Source organism: Gigantopelta aegis, unplaced genomic scaffold (genome assembly GCF_016097555.1).
Source record: "Gigantopelta aegis isolate Gae_Host unplaced genomic scaffold, Gae_host_genome ctg3592_pilon_pilon:::debris, whole genome shotgun sequence".
Lineage (NCBI taxonomy): Eukaryota > Metazoa > Mollusca > Gastropoda > Neomphalida > Peltospiridae > Gigantopelta > Gigantopelta aegis.
This window is the reverse complement of record NW_024533413.1, coordinates 1-25317: the sequence shown is the minus strand read 5'-3', so window position 1 is coordinate 25317 and position 25317 is coordinate 1. Positions and strand designations below refer to the sequence as shown.

General features: G+C 38.8%; 1 long non-coding RNA gene, 27 other non-coding genes and 2 pseudogenes across 28 annotated transcripts; 15 read left to right on the top strand and 15 right to left on the bottom strand.

Moving 5' to 3' along the window:
• The first annotated feature begins 434 nt into the window (after positions 1–434).
• Positions 435–540, top strand: LOC121392307. The gene has a single exon (XR_005960468.1). It is a non-coding gene; the product is annotated as a U6 spliceosomal RNA (small nuclear RNA).
• A 177-nt stretch (positions 541–717) lies between these two features.
• Positions 718–856, bottom strand: LOC121392272. Its single transcript, XR_005960437.1, has one exon. It is a non-coding gene; the product is annotated as a U4 spliceosomal RNA (small nuclear RNA).
• A 538-nt stretch (positions 857–1394) lies between these two features.
• LOC121392306 lies at positions 1395–1500 on the top strand. The gene has a single exon (XR_005960467.1). It is a non-coding gene; the product is annotated as a U6 spliceosomal RNA (small nuclear RNA).
• Positions 1501–1677: 177 nt separating this feature from the next.
• LOC121392271 lies at positions 1678–1816 on the bottom strand. Its single transcript, XR_005960436.1, has one exon. It is a non-coding gene; the product is annotated as a U4 spliceosomal RNA (small nuclear RNA).
• Positions 1817–2357: 541 nt separating this feature from the next.
• Positions 2358–2463, top strand: LOC121392305. The gene has a single exon (XR_005960466.1). It is a non-coding gene; the product is annotated as a U6 spliceosomal RNA (small nuclear RNA).
• A 177-nt stretch (positions 2464–2640) lies between these two features.
• Positions 2641–2779, bottom strand: LOC121392270. The gene has a single exon (XR_005960435.1). It is a non-coding gene; the product is annotated as a U4 spliceosomal RNA (small nuclear RNA).
• Positions 2780–3317: 538 nt separating this feature from the next.
• Positions 3318–3423, top strand: LOC121392304. Its single transcript, XR_005960465.1, has one exon. It is a non-coding gene; the product is annotated as a U6 spliceosomal RNA (small nuclear RNA).
• A 177-nt stretch (positions 3424–3600) lies between these two features.
• LOC121392269 lies at positions 3601–3739 on the bottom strand. The gene has a single exon (XR_005960434.1). It is a non-coding gene; the product is annotated as a U4 spliceosomal RNA (small nuclear RNA).
• Positions 3740–4277: 538 nt separating this feature from the next.
• LOC121392301 lies at positions 4278–4383 on the top strand. Its single transcript, XR_005960463.1, has one exon. It is a non-coding gene; the product is annotated as a U6 spliceosomal RNA (small nuclear RNA).
• A 177-nt stretch (positions 4384–4560) lies between these two features.
• Positions 4561–4699, bottom strand: LOC121392314. Its single transcript, XR_005960476.1, has one exon. It is a non-coding gene; the product is annotated as a U4 spliceosomal RNA (small nuclear RNA).
• A 538-nt stretch (positions 4700–5237) lies between these two features.
• Positions 5238–5343, top strand: LOC121392300. Its single transcript, XR_005960462.1, has one exon. It is a non-coding gene; the product is annotated as a U6 spliceosomal RNA (small nuclear RNA).
• A 177-nt stretch (positions 5344–5520) lies between these two features.
• Positions 5521–5659, bottom strand: LOC121392302. Its single transcript, XR_005960464.1, has one exon. It is a non-coding gene; the product is annotated as a U4 spliceosomal RNA (small nuclear RNA).
• A 538-nt stretch (positions 5660–6197) lies between these two features.
• On the top strand, positions 6198–6303 carry LOC121392299. The gene has a single exon (XR_005960461.1). It is a non-coding gene; the product is annotated as a U6 spliceosomal RNA (small nuclear RNA).
• A 177-nt stretch (positions 6304–6480) lies between these two features.
• LOC121392291 lies at positions 6481–6619 on the bottom strand. The gene has a single exon (XR_005960454.1). It is a non-coding gene; the product is annotated as a U4 spliceosomal RNA (small nuclear RNA).
• A 539-nt stretch (positions 6620–7158) lies between these two features.
• On the top strand, positions 7159–7264 carry LOC121392298. The gene has a single exon (XR_005960460.1). It is a non-coding gene; the product is annotated as a U6 spliceosomal RNA (small nuclear RNA).
• Positions 7265–7438: 174 nt separating this feature from the next.
• Positions 7439–8555, bottom strand: LOC121392262. The gene is made up of 2 exons (XR_005960427.1): positions 8507–8555; positions 7439–7546 (listed from the first exon to the last, which is right to left on the bottom strand). It is a non-coding gene; the product is annotated as an uncharacterized LOC121392262 (long non-coding RNA).
• On the bottom strand, positions 7442–7580 carry LOC121392279. The gene has a single exon (XR_005960444.1). It is a non-coding gene; the product is annotated as a U4 spliceosomal RNA (small nuclear RNA).
• On the top strand, positions 8119–8224 carry LOC121392297. The gene has a single exon (XR_005960459.1). It is a non-coding gene; the product is annotated as a U6 spliceosomal RNA (small nuclear RNA).
• On the bottom strand, positions 8402–8524 carry LOC121392290 (annotated as a pseudogene).
• A 6377-nt stretch (positions 8556–14932) lies between the features above and the next one.
• On the top strand, positions 14933–15038 carry LOC121392296. The gene has a single exon (XR_005960458.1). It is a non-coding gene; the product is annotated as a U6 spliceosomal RNA (small nuclear RNA).
• Positions 15039–15215: 177 nt separating this feature from the next.
• On the bottom strand, positions 15216–15354 carry LOC121392263. Its single transcript, XR_005960428.1, has one exon. It is a non-coding gene; the product is annotated as a U4 spliceosomal RNA (small nuclear RNA).
• Positions 15355–15892: 538 nt separating this feature from the next.
• LOC121392295 lies at positions 15893–15998 on the top strand. The gene has a single exon (XR_005960457.1). It is a non-coding gene; the product is annotated as a U6 spliceosomal RNA (small nuclear RNA).
• Positions 15999–16175: 177 nt separating this feature from the next.
• Positions 16176–16308, bottom strand: LOC121392293. Its single transcript, XR_005960455.1, has one exon. It is a non-coding gene; the product is annotated as a U4 spliceosomal RNA (small nuclear RNA).
• A 5973-nt stretch (positions 16309–22281) lies between these two features.
• Positions 22282–22386, top strand: LOC121392268. The gene has a single exon (XR_005960433.1). It is a non-coding gene; the product is annotated as a U6 spliceosomal RNA (small nuclear RNA).
• Positions 22387–22563: 177 nt separating this feature from the next.
• Positions 22564–22703, bottom strand: LOC121392289. The gene has a single exon (XR_005960453.1). It is a non-coding gene; the product is annotated as a U4 spliceosomal RNA (small nuclear RNA).
• A 544-nt stretch (positions 22704–23247) lies between these two features.
• LOC121392294 lies at positions 23248–23353 on the top strand. The gene has a single exon (XR_005960456.1). It is a non-coding gene; the product is annotated as a U6 spliceosomal RNA (small nuclear RNA).
• A 182-nt stretch (positions 23354–23535) lies between these two features.
• Positions 23536–23673, bottom strand: LOC121392288. Its single transcript, XR_005960452.1, has one exon. It is a non-coding gene; the product is annotated as a U4 spliceosomal RNA (small nuclear RNA).
• Positions 23674–24213: 540 nt separating this feature from the next.
• On the top strand, positions 24214–24320 carry LOC121392266. The gene has a single exon (XR_005960431.1). It is a non-coding gene; the product is annotated as a U6 spliceosomal RNA (small nuclear RNA).
• A 179-nt stretch (positions 24321–24499) lies between these two features.
• LOC121392292 lies at positions 24500–24647 on the bottom strand (annotated as a pseudogene).
• A 551-nt stretch (positions 24648–25198) lies between these two features.
• Positions 25199–25306, top strand: LOC121392267. The gene has a single exon (XR_005960432.1). It is a non-coding gene; the product is annotated as a U6 spliceosomal RNA (small nuclear RNA).
• The last annotated feature ends 11 nt before the right edge of the window (positions 25307–25317 follow it).

Here is a 25317-nt window from a genome sequence, read left to right as displayed (position 1 = left end):
CACACAAAACGCTCATTTTAAATATAATCTGAGACGTGCTTCGTTTTGTGCTCCTCGCCGGAACACGATCCGCAGCGTACCAGTGGGAAAGTACAGACAATTTTAGTAATTATCATAATGCGATTCGTTCCTTCATACTGTCGTTTCCAAGACGCTCGTTATGTTGTGACGTCATCGTGGCGCAAACGGCAGTTACCCATCCTTAAAGACAGTACGTTCTATTTATGCATGCTGAGAGTCAATGAGACGGTACGATATCGGTTATGGTTGACTTCAGTATTGGAAGTTATGTGTGGCCTCTTTGATAAACACAGACATATGTTCCAGAGAAGAATGCGTAATTTACTACTTGTATTTATGAATGTTCTAATAACCATCTGCATATACACGTACTACATCTTAGCTATATAAACCGAAAAGTGGCTCCTACTAGTGTACTGTTCACGCAGTACATATACTAAAATTGGAACGATACAGAGAAGATTAGCATGGCCCCTGCGCAAGGATGACACGCAAATTCGTGAAGCGTTCCATATTTTTTTTCACTAACACATGAATACAAATACAAATATGCGCGCAAGCATTTACATGACATAATCAACAGAGAAAACAAGCAAACAAGTGAGTAAAAAATCAATAACAACAGCAAATTGTAATGAGAGTTGTTACTTCTTTTTAAACTAGACATCTTTAGTTCTTATATTTTGTTTAGAGTAGCCCCCGTAGAGGCAATTAAAAATTGTGCTAGCCGCCCAGTTAAGGGCGTCTGCACGGGGTATTGGGAATAGTTTTCAACTAGCAATAACCACGCCTCGGATACACCTCACTGGCTATGGTATTGCCACTGCGCAAAGCTGAAAAAAATACACTTTGTCAGTTGGGTTATACGAAAAGACCGTTCTTACATTATACTTTATTTTTGTCTTCTACATAATTCATCACATTGTGCTACATTTGTAACACACAAAACGCTCATTTTAAATATAATCTGAGACGTGCTTCGTTTTGTGCTCCTCGCCGGAACACGATCCGCAGCGTACCAGTGGGAAAGTACAGACAATTTTAGTAATTATCATAATGCGATTCGTTCCTTCATACTGTCGTTTCCAAGACGCTCGTTATGTTGTGACGTCATCGTGGCGCAAACGGCAGTTACCCATCCTTAAAGACAGTACGTTCTATTTATGCATGCTGAGAGTCAATGAGACGGTACGATATCGGTTATGGTTGACTTCAGTATTGGAAGTTATGTGTGGCCTCTTTGATAAACACAGACATATGTTCCAGAGAAGAATGCGTAATTTACTACTTGTATTTATGAATGTTCTAATAACCATCTGCATATACACGTACTACATCTTAGCTATATAAACCGAAAAGTGGCTCCTACTAGTGTACTGTTCACGCAGTACATATACTAAAATTGGAACGATACAGAGAAGATTAGCATGGCCCCTGCGCAAGGATGACACGCAAATTCGTGAAGCGTTCCATATTTTTTTTCACTAACACATGAATACAAATACAAATATGCGCGCAAGCATTTACATGACATAATCAACAGAGAAAACAAGCAAACAAGTGAGTAAAAAATCAATAACAACAGCAAATTGTAATGAGAGTTGTTACTTCTTTTTAAACTAGACATCTTTAGTTCTTATATTTTGTTTAGAGTAGCCCCCGTAGAGGCAATTAAAAATTGTGCTAGCCGCCCAGTTAAGGGCGTCTGCACGGGGTATTGGGAATAGTTTTCAACTAGCAATAACCACGCCTCGGATACACCTCACTGGCTATGGTATTGCCACTGCGCAAAGCTGAAAAAAATACACTTTGTCAGTTGGGTTATACGAAAAGACCGTTCTTACATTATACTTTATTTTTGTCTTCTACATAATTCATCACATTGTGCTACATTTGTAACACACAAAACGCTCATTTTAAATATAATCTGAGACGTGCTTCGTTTTGTGCTCCTCGCCGGAACACGATCCGCAGCGTACCAGTGGGAAAGTACAGACAATTTTAGTAATTATCATAATGCGATTCGTTCCTTCATACTGTCGTTTCCAAGACGCTCGTTATTATGTTGTGACGTCATCGTGGCGCAAACGGCAGTTACCCATCCTTAAAGACAGTACGTTCTATTTATGCATGCTGAGAGTCAATGAGACGGTACGATATCGGTTATGGTTGACTTCAGTATTGGAAGTTATGTGTGGCCTCTTTGATAAACACAGACATATGTTCCAGAGAAGAATGCGTAATTTACTACTTGTATTTATGAATGTTCTAATAACCATCTGCATATACACGTACTACATCTTAGCTATATAAACCGAAAAGTGGCTCCTACTAGTGTACTGTTCACGCAGTACATATACTAAAATTGGAACGATACAGAGAAGATTAGCATGGCCCCTGCGCAAGGATGACACGCAAATTCGTGAAGCGTTCCATATTTTTTTTCACTAACACATGAATACAAATACAAATATGCGCGCAAGCATTTACATGACATAATCAACAGAGAAAACAAGCAAACAAGTGAGTAAAAAATCAATAACAACAGCAAATTGTAATGAGAGTTGTTACTTCTTTTTAAACTAGACATCTTTAGTTCTTATATTTTGTTTAGAGTAGCCCCCGTAGAGGCAATTAAAAATTGTGCTAGCCGCCCAGTTAAGGGCGTCTGCACGGGGTATTGGGAATAGTTTTCAACTAGCAATAACCACGCCTCGGATACACCTCACTGGCTATGGTATTGCCACTGCGCAAAGCTGAAAAAAATACACTTTGTCAGTTGGGTTATACGAAAAGACCGTTCTTACATTATACTTTATTTTTGTCTTCTACATAATTCATCACATTGTGCTACATTTGTAACACACAAAACGCTCATTTTAAATATAATCTGAGACGTGCTTCGTTTTGTGCTCCTCGCCGGAACACGATCCGCAGCGTACCAGTGGGAAAGTACAGACAATTTTAGTAATTATCATAATGCGATTCGTTCCTTCATACTGTCGTTTCCAAGACGCTCGTTATGTTGTGACGTCATCGTGGCGCAAACGGCAGTTACCCATCCTTAAAGACAGTACGTTCTATTTATGCATGCTGAGAGTCAATGAGACGGTACGATATCGGTTATGGTTGACTTCAGTATTGGAAGTTATGTGTGGCCTCTTTGATAAACACAGACATATGTTCCAGAGAAGAATGCGTAATTTACTACTTGTATTTATGAATGTTCTAATAACCATCTGCATATACACGTACTACATCTTAGCTATATAAACCGAAAAGTGGCTCCTACTAGTGTACTGTTCACGCAGTACATATACTAAAATTGGAACGATACAGAGAAGATTAGCATGGCCCCTGCGCAAGGATGACACGCAAATTCGTGAAGCGTTCCATATTTTTTTTCACTAACACATGAATACAAATACAAATATGCGCGCAAGCATTTACATGACATAATCAACAGAGAAAACAAGCAAACAAGTGAGTAAAAAATCAATAACAACAGCAAATTGTAATGAGAGTTGTTACTTCTTTTTAAACTAGACATCTTTAGTTCTTATATTTTGTTTAGAGTAGCCCCCGTAGAGGCAATTAAAAATTGTGCTAGCCGCCCAGTTAAGGGCGTCTGCACGGGGTATTGGGAATAGTTTTCAACTAGCAATAACCACGCCTCGGATACACCTCACTGGCTATGGTATTGCCACTGCGCAAAGCTGAAAAAAATACACTTTGTCAGTTGGGTTATACGAAAAGACCGTTCTTACATTATACTTTATTTTTGTCTTCTACATAATTCATCACATTGTGCTACATTTGTAACACACAAAACGCTCATTTTAAATATAATCTGAGACGTGCTTCGTTTTGTGCTCCTCGCCGGAACACGATCCGCAGCGTACCAGTGGGAAAGTACAGACAATTTTAGTAATTATCATAATGCGATTCGTTCCTTCATACTGTCGTTTCCAAGACGCTCGTTATGTTGTGACGTCATCGTGGCGCAAACGGCAGTTACCCATCCTTAAAGACAGTACGTTCTATTTATGCATGCTGAGAGTCAATGAGACGGTACGATATCGGTTATGGTTGACTTCAGTATTGGAAGTTATGTGTGGCCTCTTTGATAAACACAGACATATGTTCCAGAGAAGAATGCGTAATTTACTACTTGTATTTATGAATGTTCTAATAACCATCTGCATATACACGTACTACATCTTAGCTATATAAACCGAAAAGTGGCTCCTACTAGTGTACTGTTCACGCAGTACATATACTAAAATTGGAACGATACAGAGAAGATTAGCATGGCCCCTGCGCAAGGATGACACGCAAATTCGTGAAGCGTTCCATATTTTTTTTCACTAACACATGAATACAAATACAAATATGCGCGCAAGCATTTACATGACATAATCAACAGAGAAAACAAGCAAACAAGTGAGTAAAAAATCAATAACAACAGCAAATTGTAATGAGAGTTGTTACTTCTTTTTAAACTAGACATCTTTAGTTCTTATATTTTGTTTAGAGTAGCCCCCGTAGAGGCAATTAAAAATTGTGCTAGCCGCCCAGTTAAGGGCGTCTGCACGGGGTATTGGGAATAGTTTTCAACTAGCAATAACCACGCCTCGGATACACCTCACTGGCTATGGTATTGCCACTGCGCAAAGCTGAAAAAAATACACTTTGTCAGTTGGGTTATACGAAAAGACCGTTCTTACATTATACTTTATTTTTGTCTTCTACATAATTCATCACATTGTGCTACATTTGTAACACACAAAACGCTCATTTTAAATATAATCTGAGACGTGCTTCGTTTTGTGCTCCTCGCCGGAACACGATCCGCAGCGTACCAGTGGGAAAGTACAGACAATTTTAGTAATTATCATAATGCGATTCGTTCCTTCATACTGTCGTTTCCAAGACGCTCGTTATGTTGTGACGTCATCGTGGCGCAAACGGCAGTTACCCATCCTTAAAGACAGTACGTTCTATTTATGCATGCTGAGAGTCAATGAGACGGTACGATATCGGTTATGGTTGACTTCAGTATTGGAAGTTATGTGTGGCCTCTTTGATAAACACAGACATATGTTCCAGAGAAGAATGCGTAATTTACTACTTGTATTTATGAATGTTCTAATAACCATCTGCATATACACGTACTACATCTTAGCTATATAAACCGAAAAGTGGCTCCTACTAGTGTACTGTTCACGCAGTACATATACTAAAATTGGAACGATACAGAGAAGATTAGCATGGCCCCTGCGCAAGGATGACACGCAAATTCGTGAAGCGTTCCATATTTTTTTTCACTAACACATGAATACAAATACAAATATGCGCGCAAGCATTTACATGACATAATCAACAGAGAAAACAAGCAAACAAGTGAGTAAAAAATCAATAACAACAGCAAATTGTAATGAGAGTTGTTACTTCTTTTTAAACTAGACATCTTTAGTTCTTATATTTTGTTTAGAGTAGCCCCCGTAGAGGCAATTAAAAATTGTGCTAGCCGCCCAGTTAAGGGCGTCTGCACGGGGTATTGGGAATAGTTTTCAACTAGCAATAACCACGCCTCGGATACACCTCACTGGCTATGGTATTGCCACTGCGCAAAGCTGAAAAAAATACACTTTGTCAGTTGGGTTATACGAAAAGACCGTTCTTACATTATACTTTATTTTTGTCTTCTACATAATTCATCACATTGTGCTACATTTGTAACACACAAAACGCTCATTTTAAATATAATCTGAGACGTGCTTCGTTTTGTGCTCCTCGCCGGAACACGATCCGCAGCGTACCAGTGGGAAAGTACAGACAATTTTAGTAATTATCATAATGCGATTCGTTCCTTCATACTGTCGTTTCCAAGACGCTCGTTATGTTGTGACGTCATCGTGGCGCAAACGGCAGTTACCCATCCTTAAAGACAGTACGTTCTATTTATGCATGCTGAGAGTCAATGAGACGGTACGATATCGGTTATGGTTGACTTCAGTATTGGAAGTTATGTGTGGCCTCTTTGATAAACACAGACATATGTTCCAGAGAAGAATGCGTAATTTACTACTTGTATTTATGAATGTTCTAATAACCATCTGCATATACACGTACTACATCTTAGCTATATAAACCGAAAAGTGGCTCCTACTAGTGTACTGTTCACGCAGTACATATACTAAAATTGGAACGATACAGAGAAGATTAGCATGGCCCCTGCGCAAGGATGACACGCAAATTCGTGAAGCGTTCCATATTTTTTTTCACTAACACATGAATACAAATACAAATATGCGCGCAAGCATTTACATGACATAATCAACAGAGAAAACAAGCAAACAAGTGAGTAAAAAATCAATAACAACAGCAAATTGTAATGAGAGTTGTTACTTCTTTTTAAACTAGACATCTTTAGTTCTTATATTTTGTTTAGAGTAGCCCCCGTAGAGGCAATTAAAAATTGTGCTAGCCGCCCAGTTAAGGGCGTCTGCACGGGGTATTGGGAATAGTTTTCAACTAGCAATAACCACGCCTCGGATACACCTCACTGGCTATGGTATTGCCACTGCGCAAAGCTGAAAAAAATACACTTTGTCAGTTGGGTTATACGAAAAGACCGTTCTTACATTATACTTTATTTTTGTCTTCTACATAATTCATCACATTGTGCTACATTTGTAACACACAAAACGCTCATTTTAAATATAATCTGAGACGTGCTTCGTTTTGTGCTCCTCGCCGGAACACGATCCGCAGCGTACCAGTGGGAAAGTACAGACAATTTTAGTAATTATCATAATGCGATTCGTTCCTTCATACTGTCGTTTCCAAGACGCTCGTTATGTTGTGACGTCATCGTGGCGCAAACGGCAGTTACCCATCCTTAAAGACAGTACGTTCTATTTATGCATGCTGAGAGTCAATGAGACGGTACGATATCGGTTATGGTTGACTTCAGTATTGGAAGTTATGTGTGGCCTCTTTGATAAACACAGACATATGTTCCAGAGAAGAATGCGTAATTTACTACTTGTATTTATGAAGTGTTCTAATAACCATCTGCATATACACGTACTACATCTTAGCTATATAAACCGAAAAGTGGCTCCTACTAGTGTACTGTTCACGCAGTACATATACTAAAATTGGAACGATACAGAGAAGATTAGCATGGCCCCTGCGCAAGGATGACACGCAAATTCGTGAAGCGTTCCATATTTTTTTTCACTAACACATGAATACAAATACAAATATGCGCGCAAGCATTTACATGACATAATCAACAGAGAAAACAAGCAAACAAGTGAGTAAAAAATCAATAACAACAGCAAATTGTAATGAGAGTTGTTACTTCTTTTTAAACTAGACATCTTTAGTTCTTATATTTTGTTTAGAGTAGCCCCCGTAGAGGCAATTAAAAATTGTGCTAGCCGCCCAGTTAAGGGCGTCTGCACGGGGTATTGGGAATAGTTTTCAACTAGCAATAACCACGCCTCGGATACACCTCACTGGCTATGGTATTGCCACTGCGCAAAGCTGAAAAAAATACACTTTGTCAGTTGGGTTATACGAAAAGACCGTTCTTACATTATACTTTATTTTTGTCTTCTACATAATTCATCACATTGTGCTACATTTGTAACACACAAAACGCTCATTTTAAATATAATCTGAGACGTGCTTCGTTTTGTGCTCCTCGCCGGAACACGATCCGCAGCGTACCAGTGGGAAAGTACAGACAATTTTAGTAATTATCATAATGCGATTCGTTCCTTCATACTGTCGTTTCCAAGACGCTCGTTATGTTGTGACGTCATCGTGGCGCAAACGGCAGTTACCCATCCTTAAAGACAGTACGTTCTATTTATGCATGCTGAGAGTCAATGAGACGGTACGATATCGGTTATGGTTGACTTCAGTATTGGAAGTTATGTGTGGCCTCTTTGATAAACACAGACATATGTTCCAGAGAAGAATGCGTAATTTACTACTTGTATTTATGAATGTTCTAATAACCATCTGCATATACACGTACTACATCTTAGCTATATAAACCGAAAAGTGGCTCCTACTAGTGTACTGTTCACGCAGTACATATACTAAAATTGGAACGATACAGAGAAGATTAGCATGGCCCCTGCGCAAGGATGACACGCAAATTCGTGAAGCGTTCCATATTTTTTTTCACTAACACATGAATACAAATACAAATATGCGCGCAAGCATTTACATGACATAATCAACAGAGAAAACAAGCAAACAAGTGAGTAAAAAATCAATAACAACAGCAAATTGTAATGAGAGTTGTTACTTCTTTTTAAACTAGACATCTTTAGTTCTTATATTTTGTTTAGAGTAGCCCCCGTAGAGGCAATTAAAAATTGTGCTAGCCGCCCAGTTAAGGGCGTCTGCACGGGGTATTGGGAATAGTTTTCAACTAGCAATAACCACGCCTCGGATACACCTCACTGGCTATGGTATTTTTTTTTTTTTTTTTTTTTTTTTTTTTTTTTTTTTTTTTTTTTTTTTTTTCAGGCAGGTCCCGAACATGCCGGGTGCCCCATTTATTTCATAAAGCCTCCTTATTTACAATAAACCAGGTTCTCCTTGAATGTGACCAATAAAAATCTACATATGAGTGTAAGTGCTTGTTTCAAAATAATATACATTTTAGTTAGTGCATGTTTGTGTTTTTGTTTTCTTTATATTATTAGTGTGTGTGACTTAGGTGGTGTGTATTTATAATATCTTAACCTGGTTGACGGACCTGGCCTCCAAAGCTACAAGCCGGGGGGTCCAGGTCTATTTTGTTCTACAGTTTGTGCATTTTGCCAATCTTTATCATAATTTATATGTAATATCAAGGGCGTCATTGCACGATGCGATGACTCCCTTGAAACACCAGTGATTTAGGAATTTTTCTTTTCTGTTTGGCCACTCTAAGGCGGCGAAATATTCTACTTCAACCCTTGAATATATTAAGTGTTTGAAAAGAGCCATTTCATTACATGGCTTATCTCCCTCTAAAAATTTTCTGGATGTCCATATTACCCTTATCGCTTTACTCCAGAGAAAAATTCCCAATTGCGATGCATAATCTCCAGGCTTATGTTTTATGCCGAAAATCATGGCATACGGATTCAAACGGAAATTGTTGCCAAAAAGTTTTTTAAAGATCGGTTCAATTTGCTTTATAAATAGTTTTGTTTTGTTGCAGTGAAAAAAGGCATGCAAGACTGAGTCCACTCCGTTGCACACAAGGCACTCCGGAGTGGTCGCAATCTTCCAGTCATATAGATGTTTTCTGACTGCAATTACATTTCTAATCATTTTATAAATTAAATCATAGTCGGGATTTTCAATGAAACCTGAATTTAATGTTTTCCAAATGTTTTGCCAGTTTATGGTTTCATTAAAGGCTATATTCCACCTGGTTTTAAATGATGCATCTTTGTAAGTTCTTAATAACAAGACTGCGTATATGTCTTTAGTTTTCGCGTCTGTCACGTCTTTTTTTGTGTCACCTATATTGATACGAAAGATGGCGTCTAAGTCACCATCAAAGGGGTCTTCATTTTGTAGCGTCCATAATAATGTCCGCGAAAAGTTGTCCTGTAGGTCTTTTAATTGGCGATAAAATACCGCGCTAGTTGAGCAACCAGCGAAGTCCAAAAAGTCGTTCGTCCCCACGTCCCAAATGTCTTTGACTAAATTTAGTCTTTCTCTACGTATACTTGTGTATGTTTTGTTGGATATAAAGGGGTTTTCGTGTATCGGTTCATAAATTATCTGTTGGTAGCTGTTAGTGTCTCTAGTAATGTCAAGGTCCTTCCATGTTAATAGTATTTCCCTGTAGATATTCGGCATTGAGATGAAATTAGCTTTTTTATTTATAATTTTACATTTTAGAACATGTCTTTCAATATTTAAGTTTTTGTATTGGCCTAAAAAGTGATCCGCTAAAGATTTCCAGTGGCCATCGCCCTCTAGGCTTAAAAATCTACTTACAAATTTAATTCTTTGTGCTTTGATTTTTAGCCGAATATTTACGACACCCAACCCGCCTAACTCCTTAGGTAGTTGAAGTTGCTCTTTTGATATAAAATGTTTTTTGTAACTCCAAATAAAATCAAAAATAATTTTATCGATTTGTTTAGCGTATTTTTCCGGTAATTCCAAAACGTTAGATAAATACCAAATGCCGCTGGTGGCAAGCGAATTTACTGCTACTACTTTGCCATGTAAGGTTAATTTACGATTACTCCACATGTTTAAAATAGTTTTGATTTTTGAATTTTTGGTTCCCAATTATCGGCTGAAACATCTACGTTACCAAAATAAAACCCTAAAATTTTGATTTTTTCGTTTGTCCATCTTATATCAATAGGCGTATCTGTCTCGTACCTAAGTCTCCCCATTAGGAAACCAGTGGTTTTCTGAAGGTTGACTTTGGCTCCAGAAGCACGTTCGTATATATTTAAAACTTTAAACAATCGTTTAACTGAGTCTAGGTCTGATAAGGTCGCGTTGCCGTCGTCTGAGTATCCCACCCACTTGCTAACGAAGCCATCAGGTAGATTTATTCCATTAATTTTTGTATCTTCCCGAACAGCTTCCGCTAAAGTTTCTGCTACTAAAATATATAAAACTGTGCTGATCGGGCATCCCTGTCTAATACCCCGAGATAAGTTAAAATAGTTTGAAATATGTCCATTGACTTTTACCGCAGATGAAATATCTGTGTAACAAGTCTTAATCATTTTAATGAAATTTGGACCAAAGTTAAATTTTTTGAGTACTTTAAATAAAAAATCCCACTCTACTCTATCATAAGCTTTAGTTTGATCTAGAGAAAGAATTAACCCCGGTAAATTTTCACGATTAACGTATTCTATTAAGTCCCTTATCAATGACGCACCGTCATGTATTGATCTGCCTTTTACTGAACATTTTTGATTTGGGTGAATAATTTTTGGTAAGAAATCTCGAATTCTACTGGCCAGAACTTTTGTGATAATTTTGTAGTCGCAATTTAGTAACGAAATCGGGCGCCAATTTTTTAGAAGTTGTTTTTCATTGCCTTTCCAAATTAGAACAATTACACCGCGCCTCATGGTGAAGGTTAATTTTTCTTTGCTAAAGGCATCATTAATTACTTCTACCAGGTCACTACCAATAAGGCCGAAAAAATTCTGGTAGAATTCTGCAGACAATCCATCACATCCAGGCGATTTATCATTGGCAAAAGATTTAATGGCTGATGAGACTTCGTTAAGAGTTATTTCCCCTTCGCATGCATCTCTGTCTTCATCGTTTAACGTCTTTGTCATTTTGTTTAATAAATAATTTTGTGCCGAGACGTCTGTCTTTTCTGAAGTGTATAAAGTTTTGTAAAATTTAGTAGTTTCTTCTAAAATTTCTTGTTGTGTGTTAATTAAATTACCGTCTTCAGTTATTAAGGAGTCCATGGATTTGTTATTGGCTTTTTGTTTTTCAAGGTTTACAAAGTACGCCGTGCATCTTTCACCTTGTTCTATTTCGTCGACCTTGGCCCTAATTCTAGCACCCTGTAATTGTATTTGTTCGTAGTTTTTAATTTTATTTTGTACATTTAATAATTCAGAGTAATCGTCCAAGTGTCCTAACTCGTCTAGTTGTGTTAAGAAAGTTTCGTCTTGTTTTAAATTATATATGTACGTCCTTTCAGTCCTGCGTTTTCGTTTACAATAGTCCTTGGTCAGAGTTTTTATTTTTACTTTACCCAAATCCCACCATAACAAAAGATCCTCATAATCCCCTTTTTTTGTTTTCCACGTCTGCCAAAAATCATTTATTAAATTAGCGTAGTTTTTGTCTTTCAGAATGCTATTGTTAAAGGCCCATAGTCCTGGTCCGTTGTTGTTTTTGTCGAAGGTAAAGTCAGCCCAAACAAGCTTGTGATCAGTATGTACGCACTGAGTTACACCAGCTTCTTTCAGGCCAGCAATAAACTGCCCTGAGATTAAGATTCGGTCGATGCGAGAGTATGTTTTATAAGCTTTACTGTGGTATGTGTAAGAGGTTCTGTTTGGGTATAAGTATCTGTATGCGTCTGTTAGTGCATGTTCGTTTATAATGTTATTTAATTCTTTAACCCCTATAGTGCCCCTAAGCTCCTGCTTCTTAGAGCCTGTCCGGTCAAGCGTTACGCTGTCCACACAGTTGAAGTCGCCGCACAGAATGCGGTTAGTCACGGTTCGTTGGTCATTCATTGTGAAGAAGTAATTTACACAGCTTGCAATGAACTCAGCCCTTTGGCATGGGTTCACTGGACAATACAGATTAACTACGTTAAAAATCTGGCTTTTAAATTGGCAAAGTAAACTTAGAACTCGCCCTTCCGCGTCTTTAAGGGAATTAATTACTTTTATTTCTAAACCTTTTCTGAATAAAATAGCTACCCCCCATTTTCGGCCGACATTACATGAATTGATATAAAATTTCCCCTTAAATTCTTTTAATAGGTTTTTGATATTATCTTTATCATTGAAATGAGTTTCCTGTAAACAGATTATGTCAACTTTTTCGGTATTTAATAAATCTAGAATAAGGGCTCGCTTTGTGTCATTATTCACAAAGCCGTTCACGTTTAGTGTGCCAATTTTCAAGTGGGTGCTGATAACTGCCAACTTTTAAGCATATAATGATAGTAGTGGTAATAATAATAGTAATGGTTATGACAAGAGTTTGACAACACATGAAACAAATATAACAATAAAAGAACATGGACATACATATACACAATACATTTCGCAACGGGTCCTGTCTCGGGGACCCCGGGGGACACCAAGTCCAACGTTCGCCCTGGCCTTACAGGCCGCAGGGTGGGGTGGTGGCCGGGGTCGTGTCCGTGATGTAACACAAAAAACACATGAAAACACACAATATATAAAACACACAACATAGGTTCGCGCACGTTTGGGTTGGTCACACATAGAAACAACACATTTACACACGACTGCACAGTGGAACACAGTATGACTCCAACGATGAAAAAACACACACACAGACAACACAGAACACGAAACATCACAGAAACACAAAAAGGAACACTGAAAACACTGAAAACACACAAACTGAATGCACTTATTATTATCTCTGGTCGCATTGCGAAGACACAAAAGGGGTGGTCCGGGGGCATGTCCATGTCGTCAACGTAAGCTAGGTTTAGGGGGGTGTTCGTGAATCGCAGTCCGTGGGCAGTCCCGAGTCGGTAAGGAAAGAGGGGGTGGGGTGGAGACCGCTAGACCTAGGTCTTCGCGGACTTCTGGCCCTTGCTCCTGGAAGGGGCTGGGGGAGGGAGCGTGTGGCACGCTTTCTCCGGTGTCACGTCCTCCGCAGAGGATGACAAATCCCTCTTTTTCTCCTTCTTTTCTTTCTTTTCTTTCCTCTTTCTTTCTCTCCTGCTTTCCTCTCCTTCACTTTCTCTTTCTCCTTCTTCTTCCTCCTCTGATGGGGCCGTCGCTGGTGTTTCTGACGTGTCGATCACCAAGTTCTCCTCCTGGTTTGGGGCGAGTGGGAGGGGGGTGCTGTCCTCTTGGGCCTGTCCCTCCTGCCCGTCCTGATCGATACCCTTAAACTCAAATTGTCTATTGGGGCAATCCCATCGATGGTGGCCAGGCTTGCCACAGCTGAAACACAGCTCTGGTTGGTTTCTGTATTTCACAGTAAACCATTCGTGGTCACACGTTTGTAGTCTGGTGGGTATGTCCCTTAAAATATCAATTTTTAGGGTCCTTTCCCCCGTCTTTACGTGGGTGTTACGCCACGTAGAGTAACTTGCTCCTACGACAATAGTGCCGTATTTCTTCAGCAGCTCGTTTATGTAGCTGTTCTCTACGGTGAGAGGCAGACCCCTCAGTCTAACCCACGTGCCCCCAGGGAAACGGGGCAGGATCTCAAACTCGCGTCCTCTGACTGCGAGACCGGTCAGCTCTAGCTTGTCTCTCAATTCTTGGGAGTCCAGGTGAATTTCCCAAGTGTTCCTCCCCTTGGGTACGGCCGCTATCAGGTGTCTTACGACGGAGCCCAGAGCCCTACAGATCTCCTCCCCAGTAAGGGGTGGGGTGAACCCAGGGGCGTGTAAGTATAACGGGTGGTTGTACTCACTTTCAGGCTCAGCCTGAGCAGGTGCGTTGTTGTTGTTGCTCTGATCCACTGCGGACATCCTGGGTGGAAAAGGATAGCACTGGTTCGGGGATGACAAAGAGGCACAAAAACAAACTGAAAATACACAAAAGGCAAAACGAAAAAAGCAAAAACTTGAAACGATTTACCAGGCTCTCTGCGACGGTATTGCCACTGCGCAAAGCTGAAAAAAATACACTTTGTCAGTTGGGTTATACGAAAAGACCGTTCTTACATTATACTTTATTTTTGTCTTCTACATAATTCATCACATTGTGCTACATTTGTAACACACAAAACGCTCATTTTAAATATAATCTGAGACGTGCTTCGTTTTGTGCTCCTCGCCGGAACACGATCCGCAGCGTACCAGTGGGAAAGTACAGACAATTTTAGTAATTATCATAATGCGATTCGTTCCTTCATACTGTCGTTTCCAAGACGCTCGTTATGTTGTGACGTCATCGTGGCGCAAACGGCAGTTACCCATCCTTAAAGACAGTACGTTCTATTTATGCATGCTGAGAGTCAATGAGACGGTACGATATCGGTTATGGTTGACTTCAGTATTGGAAGTTATGTGTGGCCTCTTTGATAAACATAGACATATGTTCCAGAGAAGAATGCGTAATTTACTACTTGTATTTATGAATGTTCTAATAACCATCTGCATATACACGTACTACATCTTAGCTATATAAACCGAAAAGTGGCTCCTACTAGTGTACTGTTCACGCAGTACATATACTAAAATTGGAACGATACAGAGAAGATTAGCATGGCCCCTGCGCAAGGATGACACGCAAATTCGTGAAGCGTTCCATATTTTTTTTCACTAACACATGAATACAAATACAAATATGCGCGCAAGCATTTACATGACATAATCAACAGAGAAAACAAGCAAACAAGTGAGTAAAAAATCAATAACAACAGCAAATTGTAATGAGAGTTGTTACTTCTTTTTAAACTAGACATCTTTAGTTCTTATATTTTGTTTAGAGTAGCCCCCGTAGAGGCAATTAAAAATTGTGCTAGCCGCCCAGTTAAGGGCGTCTGCACGGGGTATTGGGAATAGTTTTCAACTAGCAATAACCACGCCTCGGATACACCTCACTGGCTATGGTATTGCCACTGCGCAAAGCTGAAAAAAATACACTTTGTCAGTTGGGTTATACGAAAAGACCGTTCTTACATTATACTTTATTTTTGTCTTCTACATAATTCATCACATTGTGCTACATTTGTAACACACAAAACGCTCATTTTAAATATAATCTGAGACGTGCTTCGTTTTGTGCTCCTCGCCGGAACACGATCCGCAGCGTACCAGTGGGAAAGTACAGACAATTTTAGTAATTATCATAATGCGATTCGTTCCTTCATACTGTCGTTTCCAAGACGCTCGTTATGTTGTGACGTCATCGTGGCGCAAACGGCAGTTACCCATCCTTAAAGACAGTACGTTCTATTTATGCATGCTGAGAGTCAATGAGACGGTACGATATCGGTTATGGTTGACTTCAGTATTGGAAGTTATGTGTGGCCTCTTTGATAAACATAGACATATGTTCCAGAGAAGAATGCGTAATTTACTACTTGTATTTATGAATGTTCTAATAACCATCTGCATATACACGTACTACATCTTAGCTATATAAACCGAAAAGTGGCTCCTACTAGTGTACTGTTCACGCAGTACATATACTAAAATTGGAACGATACAGAGAAGATTAGCATGGCCCCTGCGCAAGGATGACACGCAAATTCGTGAAGCGTTCCATATTTTTTTTCACTAACACATGAATACAAATACAAATATGCGCGCAAGCATTTACATGACATAATCAACAGAGAAAACAAGCAAACAAGTGAGTAAAAAATCAATAACAACAGCAAATTGTAATGAGAGTTGTTACTTCTTTTTAAACTAGACATCTTTAGTTCTTATATTTTGTTTAGAGTAGCCCCCGTAGAGGCAATTAAAAATTGTGCTAGCCGCCCAGTTAAGGGCGTCTGCACGGGGTATTGGGAATAGTTTTCAACTAGCAATAACCACGCCTCGGATAAACACAAAACTGCACACACCTCCCTTAATATATACAACATGATCACACTCACACAGCGCACAATTACTCACTAACACAGAAAAACTCTCCCCCCTCTTAATAATACCAAATTGAAAAATACAAGAAATGCCTTCTCAACAAGACATTACATACCACCATAAAAAAAAATAAAAATAAAACCATTGAATTGAAAACCTACTACCAAATATCAGTGAAGATTACCAAATCGGAGACCTGTATATCAATATGATGACTATAAAATTCAAATATGAAATATTAACCTACTCCCCGTATCCACATGACAAAACAAATCAGTACATAACCATAGTTTAACAAATTCAAAATCTGACATACGAAAAAAAATCTACCCTAATCCTACTTTTTAAATGTGCCAAAAACCTGAGTACTAACTGGTTACTAGTTACCACCTTTCGATCAAATATAACTGCATTCCTTACAACCCATATAATATACTTATAGTAAGATAACAAAATTAACCCAATATCCCGACGAACCGACGAACCACTAAGGGGAAGTAACCCAAATCGAACTAACTCGTAATCAATATTAACTTTACCTTTCGTTAAATCTAACAACCAACCAAATATAATATTTCTAAGAGGGCGAACAAAAGTACAATCATAAAATAAATGTTGAGCACTCTCTACTGCTAAATTACATAAGAAACACTGCTTAAAAAGAGAAATACGTCTAGCATATAACTGATAGGCTAACGGTAAAGAGTGATAGATTAATCTATAATACAATGATTTAGTGACCGGATCGATACACTTATTATGCAAATTAGTCCATACTAAAGGAAAATCAATACGTGGAAAAGCAATAACTGTAGAATGACACTGAGCTACGTTATGAAGTAAAATATTATAAAAAGACCTAGTATTTAAAAGAAACCAATTATCTATGTCACATAACTCCTCTAACTCCCGCAATGCAGCTAAACAGTTTAAATAAAATAAAGGAATAAACTCACTGTGTGGAATTAAATTATTCTTAAACGACTCATCATAATCCCGTAACGATAATCCTATCCAGTATGTAGCAAAAAAACTCCACTTAGCATCCGACCCAATTATTAAACTACGCAGGTGAGACAACAACAAAGCTTTAACTTTAACCTTAACATTAACTAAACCAACCCCACCGTTATCCTTACTCTGATATACCACTACACGTTTAATAGGCTCATTTTTAGACAGCCATAAAAAATTAAAAAGTTCCCTTTCAAAGAGTTTTAAATAATGCTCTGTAACAGGGCGAACACTAGCCACGTACCACAATTTACTACAAGCCATTATATTAGAAAATACACTTTTTCCAAAAATAGAAACACTGCGACTTTTAGCCAAACTTAACACTTTACGGAATTTAGAAAGAACAGGAACCCAAACGTCATCCTCGTCAAATTTAGTACCCGTCAAAACCCCCACAATTTTATTATGGTCGATCCAAGAAATGCCAAAAGGATGATCGGACCGACTTTTCCATTTACCCAAAAAAATACCAAATGTTTTAGCCAAATTTAATTTAGCTCCAGAAGCCAAACCGAAACGATCGCAAATAGAAAAAACCCGCTTAATGGATGACTCTTCTGTAATTACCACCGTACAGTCATCAGCATACGCCGAGACTGTACTAATTTCAGAGGTTCCTGGAAGTTTTAAACCGATAATTTCCGAATCCGAACGCAGTTTCATCAATAATGGCTCTATTACCAAAACATAAAGCAAGGGAGACAACCCACAACCCTGACGCACCGAACGAGTCACCGGAAAAGGGGCAGATATAAATTGATTAACGATGACCGAACTAAAAATATCATTATAAAGAATGGATACCCATTTACAAAATTTCGGACCAAAACCATAACAGCTTAAGGCTTTAAACAAAAACTGATGAGAAACACGATCAAATGCTTTCTCTTGATCTAAACATAAAAATGCGCACGCTAAATCTTTTTGATCGACATAATCTGAAATATTCCTTAACAAATGCGCATTATCTAAAATTGAACGACCGGGAACAGAGCACGTTTGATCTAAATGGATCAGATCTTCCATGACCTCTCTCAGACGCAACGTTAAAAATTTTTGACAAAATTTTATAATCCACATTTAAAAGAGAGATTGGTCGATAATTTTTCACAAACTCAGACTTATTCTCATCCTTACAAATTAAAATGATATATGAATTTCTCAACGAAGGAGGGAGAATACCTTCTTTAAAAGCCAAATTATAAACATGTAACAACGCATCTCCTAAAACATCAAAATTATACAAATAAAACTCTTTTGAAAAACCATCTGAACCAGGAGATGTGTCAGATTTCATTTTCTTTAACGCCAAAAGAATTTCTCCCTTAGAAATAGGACGATCTAAAAACTCACTGAAAGTAGCATCCAACGTTTGAACCCCACCCAAAAATTCATCTACAGCTGCATCATCTATATCCTGTACACTAAAAAGTTTTGAATAAAATTCTCTAAAAACCCCCAAAATTTCCTTAGAAGAAGTAACTTTCACATTATTATTGTCTAAAATACTATTAATAGCTTTCTTCTTACCTTTAGAATTTTCTAACTTTAAAAAAATATTTAGTAGGCTTTTCTGCATCTTCTAACACTCTAGCTCTTGAACGAATCACCGCCCCCCTATCCCTCTCCTTCTCTAACATTAATAGCTGATTTTTGACTTCTTTAATTTGATCAATAAAACACCCCGGCTGATAAGATTCTGCTACAGATAACTTAGTAAATTCTCTCTCTAAAGACCTTTTGCTAGAAAAATAAAGTTTACTTTTATATTTAGAATAAGAATAATGAACTTTTTTAACTCTTCTTTAAATTGATCCCATCCTTTTAAAGTAAAATCTAACTTACTAATCCTATGCAAACAAAATAATTTAACCTCATCCTTTAATTCATCCCCTAACAAAGAATTATTAAATTTCCAATACCCCGGTCCAAATTCTAACCCACAAACGTTATCTAAAGAAAGTTCAATAAAATCATGATCGGAAAAAGAACAGGGTAAAATATTAAAAGACTTAATATTATTTAGAAATGAACTAGAAATATAAAACCTATCTAACCTACAAGCCATAAAAGAATTTCGCCAAGTAACTGAAACTTTATGAGGAAATAAGGATCTAAAACTATCAATAAGACCAAAGTCATGACGAAGCACCTTTAAATTATCTGAACCCACCATTCCTCTAGTAGGATTCCCCCTAATTTATCTAACCTAACATTACTAACACAGTTAAAATCCCCACCAAAAATAATCACACGATTAGTGCAAAAATTAGAATACAAGTTATCAAAAAATTGAACTCGATCTAAATCGTTATTGGGAGCATAAACATTAATTAGTCTAAACAAAGTATTACAAAACATAACATCGATAACAATTAAGCGCCCCTCTAAATCATGATAAACTTTCTGAACACCCACCCCTAACCTATTCGAAAATAAACACCCACCCCCCTACTACGGTTTGATCCAAAACTCCAAAAACATTTCCCCCCCAAAATACCACCCACCGATTTGGCTACTGTTAAATTATAAATATGCGTTTCCTGCATAAACACTATATCAGGTTTCTTATCTAAAATTACTTGTTGCAAGAAACGCGTTTTACGACCCCCAAGTAACCCACTACAATTAATCGATAATAATTTAAAAGACGCCATCATATTGAAAGCCAGTAGAACCCTTCTTCAACCTAAAAAGAAAAAAACTAAAAGCACTCAAGCTAAGAACACAATGCAAACTACACAATGTCACAGTGACATACCAACGGAATGCACGAGCACACACAGACAGATAATGACCTAGTACAATGGAATGCAATACTACTGACCCAAGCTCATTCAACGAGAACACTAAAAAACACAAACATTCAAAGCCACTCACAATCAATAGCACACATACCACAAGGGACAAAAACCAGGGGGTGGTGCAAATAATTAAAATGGCCATGAGAAAAACAAAAACAAAAACAAACTACTTAATCCTACTTTTTTTCACCGCACTCCCACCCTTTACAGAGTAAGGAGCCTTCCGGGGAGCCACCATAGAAGGGAGCTTCGAATGAAGAGCCCTCCCATCGTCCTCCCTTGAACCCTGAGAGTCGGAAAGGGGGCTGAGTAGGCTATCCAACTCACTGTCCCCTTCCCCCTCCATCCCAAACACTGCAAACCTGTTAGACAACAACACTGTCTGTCCAGGCTGCAGTGACGGTACTAAATCCCCCCCCACCAACCCCCCCGCTGCCTCTGAAACGTCACACCACCGGCCCGACGTTCCAGTATGACTCTCACCCCCAGTAACTTCCATCCCATCCCCAATATTCCCCCTCTCCCTTTCACTAATAACCTCACTACTCCCTTCGTCACCAACCTTCCCTTTATTGCTATCATCCACCCCACCCCCATTCCTAATATCACTCCCACTGTCTTTCTTTTCTGTGTCTTCCCGCACCACTTCTTCTGTCATCCCTTGTTCCGTCTCCTTCTGTCTCTCCGCCACTTTCTGTCGCTCTGCCTCCTTCTGTCTCTCCGTCTCTTTCTGTCGTTCTGCCTCTTTCTGTCGCTCTGCCTCTTTCTGTCGCTCCGTCTTTTTTCTGTCGCTCCGTCTCTCCTGTCTCATTCTGCCCGCTCACCTCTGTCTCTGCCCCAGTCTCTTCCATTGCCTCTTCTCTCTCTGAAATATCCCCTCGCACTCTGGCCGCATATGTGTTATCAGCAGGCTTTCCTCTACAGTTCTGCCGAGTGTGACCTCTCCGGTTACACTTAAAACATAAAGGGCCACGCCCTTCCACAGAAACTAAAAAAGTGTAACCTTCAAATTCCACTGTGTCTGGAATATCCGCCCGCTTGTCCAGAGGAATGCGGACCACCACACTACGCACTCCTGTTCTAATGTGTTCCTGGCCTTTAACACTAGATGTTTCCCAGTCATAAGAAATCACTTCTCCCTCCAACGTTTCATGAAAAAACTCATGCACAAAGTCACGGTTGATCCAACCAGGCAGCCAGTGCAACCTAGCCCGGAACACAAAAAAGTCACCCATACACACAAAAAAGTTACATCCACGAATATGTAGTTCTGGTACTTGATTTACAAAATCTCGACGTACCTCTTCAGTAGCAAAAAATCACAGCCCAACTTGAAAAGCGCCCCTGAAAAACACATTCTACATCCTCCATTGCCACGTGATCCGACAGTATTGACATTACATCATCTCTTGAAACAAAGGTTCTTCTCATGGAAGGCATACATAGTGACGCCGTACGGCCCAACTCATCAATGTCAATGAAGCGATTTGACATGATGAGTCAAAATAAATTTTTTGGGTCTAAAAAGACCCAAAAACACAATAAATTATTTGTTAAACAATAAATAGCAATTAAAGCGAAGGTATTGCCACTGCGCAAAGCTGAAAAAATACACTTTGTCAGTTGGGTTATACGAAAAGACCGTTCTTACATTATACTTTTTATTTTTGTCTTCTACATAATTCATCACATTGTGCTACATTTGTAACACACAAAAACGCTCATTTTAAATATAATCTGAGACGTGCTTCGTTTTGTGCTCCTCGCCGGAACACGATCCGCAGCGTACCAGTGGGAAAGTACAGACAATTTTAGTAATTATCATAATGCGATTCGTTCCTTCATACTGTCGTTTCCAAGACGCTCGTTATGTTGTGACGTCATCGTGGCGCAAACGGCAGTTACCCGATCCTTAAAGACAGTACGTTCTATTTATGCATGCTGAGAGTCAATGAGACGGTACGATATCGGTTATGGTTGACTTCAGTATTGGAAGTTATGTGTGGCCTCTTTGATAAACACAGACATATGTTCCAGAGAAGAATGCGTAATTTACTACTTGTATTTATGAATGTTCTAATAACCATCTGCATATACACGTACTACATCTTAGCTATATAAACCGAAAAGTGGCTCCTACTAGTTGTACTGTTCACGCAGTACATATACTAAAATTGGAACGATACAGAGAAGATTAGCATGGCCCCTGCGCAGGATGACACGCAAATTCGTGAAGCGTTCCATATTTTTTTTCACTAACACATGAATACAAATACAATATGCGCGCAAGCCTTTACATGACATAATCAACAGAGAAAACAAGCAAACAAGTGAGTAAAAAAATCAATAACAACAGCAAATTGTAATGAGAGTTGTTACTTCTTTTTAAACTAGACATCTTTAGTTCTTATATTTTGTTTAGAGTAGCCCCCGTAGAGGCAATTAAAAATTGTGCTAGCCGCCCAGTTAAGGGCGTCTGCACGGGGTATTGGGAATAGTTTTCAACTAGCAATAACCACGCCTCGGATACACCTCACTGGCTATGGTATTGCCAACTGCGCAAAGCTGAAAAAAAATACACTTTGTCAGTTGGGTTATACGAAAAGACCGTTCTTACATTATACTTTATTTTTGTCTTCTACATAATTCATCACAGTGTGCTACATTTGTAACACACAAAACGCTCATTTTAAATATAATCTGAGACGTGCTTCGTTTTGTGCTCCTCGCCGGAACACGATCCGCAGCGTACCAGTGGGAAAGTACAGACAATTTTTAGTAATTATCATAATGCGATTTCGTTCCTTCATACTGTCGTTTCCAAGACGCTCGTTATGTTGTGACGTCATCGTGGCGCAAACGGCAGTTACCCATCCTTAAAGACAGTACGTTCTATTTATGCATGCTGAGAGTCAATGAGACGGTACGATATCGGTTATGGTTGACTTCAGTATTGGAAGTTATGTGTGGGCCTCTTTGATAAACACAGACATATGTTCCCAGAGAAGAATGCGTAATTTACTACTTGTATATTATGAATGTTCTAATAACCATCTGCATATACACGTACTACATCTTAGCTATATAAACCGAAAAGTGGCTCCTACTAGTGTACTGTTCACGCAGTACATATACTAAAATTGGAACGATACAGAGAAGATTAGCATGGCCCCTGCGCAAGGATGACACGCAAATTCGTGAAGCGTTCCATATTTTTTTTTTCACTAACACATGAATACAAATACAAATATGCGCGCAAGCATTTACATGACATAATCAACAGAGAAAAACAAGCAAACAAGTGAGTAAAAAATCAATAACAACAGCAAATTGTAATGAGAGTTGTTACTTCTTTTTAAAAACTAGACATCTTTAGTTCTTATATTTTGTTTAGAGTAGCCCCCGTAGAGGCAATTAAAAATTGTGCTAGCCGCCCAGTTAAGGCGTCTGCACGGGGTATTGGGAATAGTTTTCAACTAGCAATAACCACGCCTCGGATACACCTCACTGGCTATGGTATTGCCACTGCGCAAAGCTGAAAAAAATACACTTTGTCAGTTGGGTTATACGAAAAGACCGTTCTTACATTATACTTTATTTTTGTCTTCTACATAATTCATCACATGTGCTACATTTGTAACACACAAAACGCTCATTTTAAATATAATCTGAGACGTGCTTCGTTTTGTGCTCCTCGCCGGAACACGATCCGCAGCGTACCAGTGGGAAAGTACAGACAATTTTAGTAATTATCATAATGCGATTCGTTCCTTCATACTGTCGTTTCCAAGACGCTCGTTATGTTCTGTGACGTCATCGTGGCGCAAACGGCAGTTACCCATCCTTAAAGACAGTACGTTCTATTTATGCATGCTGAGAGTCAATGAGACGGTACGATATCGGTTATGGTTGACTTCAGTATTGGAAGTTATGTGTGGCCCTCTTTGATAAACACAGACATATGTTCCAGAGAAGAATGCGTATTTACTACTTGTATTTATGAAATGTTCTAATAACCATCTGCATATACACGTACTACATCTTAGCTATATAAACCGAAAAGTGGCTCCTACTAGTGTACTGTTCACTGCAGTACATATACTAAAATTGGAACGATACAGAGAAGATTAGCATGGCCCCTGCGCAAGGATGACACGCAAATTCGTGAAGCGTTCCATAATTTTTTTTTCACTAACACATGAATACAAATACAATATGCGCGCAAGCATTTACATGACAAATCAACAGAGAAAACAAGCAAACAAGTGAGTAAAAATCAATAACAACAGCAAATTGTAATGAGAGTTGTTTTACTTCTTTTTAAACTAGACATCGTTAGTTCTTATATTTTTGTTTAGAGTAGCCCCCGTAGAGGCAATTAAAATTTGTGCTAAGCCGCCCAGTTAAGGGCGTCTGCACGGGGTATTGGGAATAGTTTTCAACTAGCAATAACCCGCCCTCGGAATACACCTCACCTGGATCTATGGTATTGCCACTACTGCGCACAAGCTGAAAAAAAGAACACTTTGTCAGTTGGGTTATACGAAAAGACCGTTCTTACATTATACTTTATTTTTTGTCTTCTACATAATATCATCACATTGTGCTACCATTTGTAACCACAAACGCTCATTTTAACTATACTCTGAAGACGTGCTTCGTTTTGTGCTCCTCGCCGGAACACATCCGCAGCGTACCAGTGGGAAAGTACAGACAATTTTAAGTAATTTTTCATAATGCGAATATCGTTTAGCCTTCATACCTGTCGTTTCCAAGACGGCTCGTTATGTGTGACGTCACGTGGCGCAAACGGCAGTTACCCCCATCCCTAAAGACGTACGTGCGATGTTTGCAATGCTGAGAGTCAATGAGACTGTACGATATCGGTTTATGGTTGACTTCCAGTATTGGAAGTTATGTGTGGCCTCTTTGATAAACACGACATATATTCCAGCGAAATGTGCGTGATTTACTACGTTGTATTATGATGTTCCTAATCACGCACTTGCATATACCCGTACTACATCTTAGCTATATAAACCGAAAGTAGGCTCCTACTAGTGTAACTGTTTCACGCAGTACATATACTAAAATTGGAACGATACAGAGAAGATTAGCATGGCCCCTGCGCAAGGATGACACGCAAATTCGTGAAGCGTTCCATATTTTTTTTCACTAACA